General features: G+C 40.7%; 1 pseudogene; it reads right to left on the bottom strand.

Moving 5' to 3' along the window:
* Positions 1–3,262: 3,262 nt before the first annotated feature.
* LOC102869116 lies at positions 3,263–3,783 on the bottom strand (annotated as a pseudogene).
* Positions 3,784–6,791: the final 3,008 nt, after the last annotated feature.

Raw genomic sequence — 6,791 nt, forward strand, 5'->3', positions numbered from 1 at the left:
ATAAATTTTCAAATACTATGGATAACTGAGTCCCAAAGGGTATTTCTAGAAGCCTCTAAAGTTACCTTTTAGACAACTGGAGAAGTGTGATGTTTGCGTTTGCATAGATAATATAGTACATTTCCTTGGCTTTGATGATTAGGTCATCATAAGCAGATTCTTATTAATAATAATTATTAACCAGAGTAAAACATAGCTCAGAATATTCAGTCACACTTTTGTCATTTAGACAATAGAAACAAAAAGGATGCATCAGTTCTCTTGTTAGGCTACATCCAATAAGCTAATGAACAGAAAACAAATAAAAGTCAATAAACTTAACGTTTTATAATGGTTCTTTTAGATTTTTTTTTATTAATTACACAGTTTTCTCAATGAAAAATATTATTTTGTATTCTCACATAAAATAGTTTGTAGACTGAAATTCAAGATTGTAAACCATAATTTAATTGACTAGTGCCAAGGATAGGGTGGGAGGTGGAAATTCACAAAAATAAAACTCTAAACATTTTAAAAATAAACTAGACTACTAAATTATTTGCCTAAAAGCATATTTAGCCTTTGTATTTATACGTGTATAGATAGTAATCATTTACTGTAACAACTAAATGCAATAATAGTAAAAAGAATCAGATGCCATTTTTTCTCTTTTTATTGAAAATATCTATTTCCAAAGAAAATTTACCTTTAATTAGTAAGTCTAATATGCAAACACCCTTCTAGTAGTGTAAAAACTTTGTTCTACTAATAAAATAATGATAACCAAAGCTCTAGAGTCAAGAAGTGAAGCAGAAATAATTATGACAATTTTGCCATCATGTGCTTTCCTCTAAGTCCCTTGTTTTTTTCTCCTGCCCTCCGTAAAATGCACAAAATCATCTCCAGTAAGCCTGTTAATATACTATTTTTGTATTTGAAAATTTGCTATTATTGATGTATAACATAACAAGAATGATAAGTTCGTTTATGGAATTTTCCATCCATTATAACATCACTTCATCATTGCTCTCCTTTGCCTGGACACTCATTAGAATCTCTGTTCTGGTTCTAGATTGGCACTGCGATGACACCAAGAACCACATCATTCTAGGACTACGAGTGACCCCAGGAAGAGATCCTGGCAAACAAGACAGCATTGTACATTGAAAAGCATACTTGGTCAGAGGTAATCAGTCCATGACTGTTTCTATCAACATAAAGAATGATATGCTCTCAATGGCTATTTTACTTCAAATAACTATTCCCTGCAATTATAGTCAGGAAGAAACAAAACAAAAATCCATATTATAGCATTGCTCACTACACAAAGGACAAAAATGGAAATTCTTTGTAAAATGCAATTTCCACTGAGTTCCTTACCTGGAATTCAGTTGCAAACCATCAACCAAGATGAGGTTTCTTATACCTATTAATGAATATCACAGCATAAAATTCAATGTTCATATACAGTATATAAATTTCAGTGGACCACTAGCATCTTCCATTGTCCATTCTGTGTTCATAAAAATGCGTGTATTGATACAGATTTGATGGGTGTAAAATTAGTGGTAATAAATTTCCTCTCTTTTCCTGCACTGTGACCTAAGTCTTAACCATTCATTAATAGCCAAAGCTCAACCCAAATGCTTTTATTCAGGAAGAAAAATATTTTAAAGAAAAATTCTATCCTTCTATGATACGGACAAAACAGAAGCAAATAATGTACTATAGTGACTTCTTAATATCATTTGGATATAGCATGAAGAGCACAAACAAGCACTTTGTACTTTCTTTAATCTTGGCTATGGATACTGACAGGGCAAAAGCAATAACTGGCTAGTGGTGATATAATTTAAAATTCCATTTTCTAAGAAAAAAGTACCTTATTACAAGAAAAATTATCTGCAGTAATTTCAATTTAATCAAGTTTTGATTTTTTTCCCTCCCTTTTATCTAAAAAGACCCTGTGTAGTAAAACACTTTTTTTCCCAAACTTAAATTGGGAACTAGCTCAGTCAGACTGACACCTAATGGAAACTTTTGTAATAAAATAATTTGCAAAGGAAAAAAAGCAATGAGATAAAATATTAAAAGCACTTGAATGAAGAAAATCAAAACGGTTTCTGTTGATCATAAGCAGACTTGTTCTTTAGATTTCATCAGTATTAGTTAGAATTATCCAACCTAAGAATTATGATTATTCATTTATGACATAATCATTAAATGAAGTGGCAAAGAATGGAATGAAACGGACTGTTTTCCTAAAGGTCTTCCCTCTTTTTCTCAATGAAAACGAGAGTATTACCTTTTCCAACTTTCACAGACCTTTCTTCAAGGCCCCCCCCATGTTTCTAGCTTTCACACCGTGTGCACTAATTCAGCCAACAAACATGAACCTTCCACAGAACATCTACCTAACGGATTATATAGCTACTCTTTACTTTTCAAATTTCCGCCCAAAATTTTATGTCATAAGGATACCTTGCATTTTAGTAAATAAAAAACAAGGCCAAGACTTAAAAACTCTTTTATCATCAACTGGTGAATTCCCAAAAGAAAGAGGGTAGGCAATTCATGGAACTAGGAAGAGAAAGGAGAGCAGATAGAGACAGAATGTGAAGTGCAAGGAAAGCAGCTGTGTTTTCATTCTTCATCTTATTCTTAAAATGGACTTGCCCCCAGGGAGCTTCAGAAAAGGGCCCCACCCATTTTTCTCTGCAAACAATCTTCCCTAAGCTAAAAGCCAGGAAGGTAGATACTCCGAGAGAGTAAATTTTGAAATCTGACACGCGTGGGATAAGGAAAGGAGTTGAGAGGAAAAGGACATGGAGTATCCTTCACTATGAATCCTGAATCCTAAGTACTTGGAAGAAAAGCTAGATTCTACATAGGAAGGCGTGAGTGTGCCCACTTCCTTTGAGCTATCTCTCTCCTGAGAGACTCCAGGTTTCAGCACTGCTCTGGTGGGCGAGAGTCAAGGCGATCTGATGCTCCAGGCGCCCAGGAAAGGCCTGGCCTCCAGCGGGCGCAAGTGGTGGGGCTTCATTCAGCCTGGCTCAGAGATGGCCCCTGGTCCCGGGGCGCAGCTTCAGAGACCTTCCCAGACTTCGGGCAATTCTTCATCTTTAGGAACTTCCACTTCTCAGAAATTCCATTTTCGTGGACTCTGCACAAGAAATGGACACTCTGTCGGAAAAATACCTGGGCTTGGAATCATCTGGACGTCTGGAACGTTCTTGCTCCTTGCTCTTTCTCCTTTGATACTTTGATACTGGAAGCGCTGTCACCCGGCAGGCCTTCGTGCTTCAGAAGAGGGAAAGGCAAGTTCCAGAACTGCGTGGTCAGCTACCCTGAGAGCCGAGAGTTCGAGCCTCAGCCAGTGCCATCCACCATCGGGCATCTCTTCTAGGTCCATCTTGGGCATCTCAACTCCTGCCACGTGTGATTTGTCCCTCGGAGTTTCCAGGCTTACTCGAGAGGGTAGAATGGCGGCTGTGTGCTCTTTATTAACTGGAAGGGATCAATCCGCATTACTTTATCGTCCTTTAATATGTGAAACAAACAACACTGGAAATAGAAGGAGGGAAAAATACGCTTCTTCTCCCATTCTTTGGCTGCAGACCTGAGGGGGGGAAAACATGTCTCGGTTTGTCTGAGATTTATCCAAAGAAGAGAGGGTAGGAAAACTGGCGCTGAAGAGGTGTCCCAAAGAAAGAGGAGATCTGCACAGCCACCAGCGCCTGCCCCAGTTGCTTTGAGGAAGGTTCCAGTTCTTTGCCACACCGCAACCAATCCGGCTCTCATGCTGCTTCTCCATGCCTTCGTGGAGAAGCCGAAAAAGAGAATATGGGCTCCTGCAAGACCCACCACACTTACAATCTGTAAGTTCCTCAGGGACCCAGCGCCGGATCCCCTGCCCCCTCCCCAGCTCCCATATCCAAGGTCGGGGGTGTGGCTTCGGCGCCGCCCAGGGTCCCAGGATTCGCGAAGTCATGAGCTCCCGCAGTTGCCTGGGGCATCTTCGCCCGTGAACACGCCTTTTCTGCGGAGGCAGCCCCCTACGACCCCCTGCGTAATCCCAGCTCCACACCAGAGACTCTGCCAAACTGCTCCAGGCCTTTGGATCATTCACAACTTTCGAGAACCGTCCTGTCCGTGCTTCTCCCTCCCAAACGCACTCCTCTGGGAAGAGGCAGCTACTTGGAGGGGGACGCCAAAACGCCCAGATGGCTCGGCTCTACAGACCCCTTCCCCTACTCGCCCCTCCCCTCCGGCTCTCCCTCCGCCCCCCAGCGCGCACCCATTCTCCAGTCCCGGTCAGCAGAGGTGTGGCTCCCAGAGCCTTTCTCGTGGGATAGGCATTCGAGTCACCTAACACGCGACCCAGAGCGAAAACACCCGAGGAAAAGAAAGATCAAAAAAGTGCTACCTTGGTAACCATGGACGTTTAGAGGCCAGCTGCTGGGTTGGGAGGGGCAGCCGCTGCCCGCCTGCCGCTGGTACTCTCCTCGACTACGCGTATTCTTAAGCAATAACAACGTAATCCGTATTATCCACCCAAGAATACCCGTCACCGAAGAGAGTCAGAGGAACAAGCTGCTGCTGCTGCTGCTGCTACCGCTGCCGCTCCTACTGCCGCCGCTGCCACCAGGACTCCTGCGGCTGAGCCCGCCCCTGGCTGGGGCTGGGCTGAGCTTGACCGGGACCATAAATCCATAACTCGATTTCCCTAAAGAAAGATCCAAAGCTGTGCTCGGCTGCTTCCTGCCCAAATCCAAATGGCTCCTCTCTTTCCAGTTCTGAAAGACAAATCACAAAACCAAGCACTTAACACTGGAGAAGAGAAGTGCTGTCTTCCCAATGAGGAAGGAGGATGTGGGAAGGCTCTTTGGGCAAAGAGTGAGAATGACAAGTAACCTTCAATTTACCTGGTGCTTTCCCTGCGCCTTCTACTGCTCTTGCTCTGCTTCTAAAACCCTCTGGGTTTGGCCAGGCCACTCCAGGCGCTTTGATTGAACGTCAAGGCTGCAAGAGAGCCCTGTAAAAGACATGCATAGTTAAGCACACAAATATTACAAATGTATTTGCCTAGACGGCTTTAAGAAGTAGGGCTCAAATATAGATAGGGTCATGCATGGGTGAAATTTTCAGAAGTGTGTTTTGGAAATGCATTTTCTAAAGCCCAGGATCACAGAAAATAAACACTCATTCAATTTACTACTTGAAATCAAATACTTATAGATCTACAAGAATGGGCATCTCCCTTTTGAAAGCCTTAGAGCTATACAACATAATGATTTTTAAAGAGGTGGGGAGAAGCTTTAAAGCACAAAATAATTAAACCCATTTTCCATAGTATCAAAACTCACTGAGTTGACAAGCTGGTTGAGTTCTTTAGATTTAAGTATCTTTTTGTAGCACTAGAATGTGTGAATCCATAGCCCACATTTTAATAGACACTGAAAATGCATTTCTGTGCAGCTGATGTGATCATCTCTACAGAAAACAAACCTCTGAAGCGCTACGTTCATAAAAAAATTATTTTAAGAAGCAAAGGGTACAACAAAAACTCATTTGCAAAGTGACTGCAATTTTGGCTTTTAGAGAGTATCACTGTGATTCTTTGGTAATCAATATGGCTCTTACTGGAAAAGCTTTGTCTTAAGACCCTGCAATGGATATTCTGATAATAAGGGTTTATTGTTCACTAAATGGAATGGACAAGTGTAATGTCACTGCCCAAGATATGTTGTAGCTCCATTAGAAAGTTGTCAATTTGCTTTCTCTTTTACTCTCAAATACATGGAAGTACATCCATGTGAGTGGAACTGGGAGGGGATATGAGAACATGGCAATAGACATTATGATTCCTCAAATTATGTAAGTGCAAATAGCTCTTCATCAAGGAATAATTATATAACACAATCTCTCCCACTACCACAACTCATCTCTAACTGACCTGGTTGCAATTTAAGAGACTTATGTTGTGCTTACCCCTATCAATATTTATTTTTTTTAAATGTAACACTTCTTCAGGAGCACTAAATTAATCATTTTTCTGATCTGCTACATACCAAAAAAAAAAAAAAATCCAACCTGGATTCTAGGTGTTAGGGATTATAAATGATAAGATTTAAAATATGTAATCTCTGATATCTAAAATAACTCAAAGAAAAACAGTATTTCCAAATCAAGAGCCTATTTTACATTGTTTTCGGAAGACTCTTAAGTACACCTTTTACAAAAAGACAGATGCCAATTAAACAAATTAAAAAGCACTTGTGCTACCATTACCTAACACAGCAATGAGGTGTAGCTTTTCTCTAGTGCTACAACCAACAAGACAGAAAGCTGACAGGTTCCCTTCAGCTTGAACTCCTAGAAACAAAAGCCCTTAGGGAAAGTAATGCAATAGTCTATGAGCAAAGTATACATTTGCTCCTCAACTCTTCTCTTTAAGTCTCAACTAACATTAGAAAGAATAGAAGCAGCACATTATTCAAACATCTCTTGATTTAATAAATGAAACACTCAAAGTATGTATATATGTGTGTTTACACACACACATACACACACATGTACACAGCAACACATGGGACATCAGAGTCGCAGTATAAATACCTACACAGCTTTTCAATGCTTTCCGAGTTATCGCCTTTAGTTTTGATTCCTCAGTACTGAAATAAAACACATCACACACACACACACACACTCACAAATACACACTCTGACCAACAAGACCACACGCTATAAGGAACTGAAACCACACTGTGTATATACTTCCCTTCTACCCACTGTAGCAGTGGCAGACC

The sequence above is a fragment of the Elephantulus edwardii genome, unplaced genomic scaffold (assembly GCF_000299155.1).
Source record: "Elephantulus edwardii isolate Elephantulus edwardi_28Jun2011 unplaced genomic scaffold, EleEdw1.0 scaffold00020, whole genome shotgun sequence".
NCBI classification, from domain to species: Eukaryota; Metazoa; Chordata; class Mammalia; order Macroscelidea; family Macroscelididae; genus Elephantulus; species Elephantulus edwardii.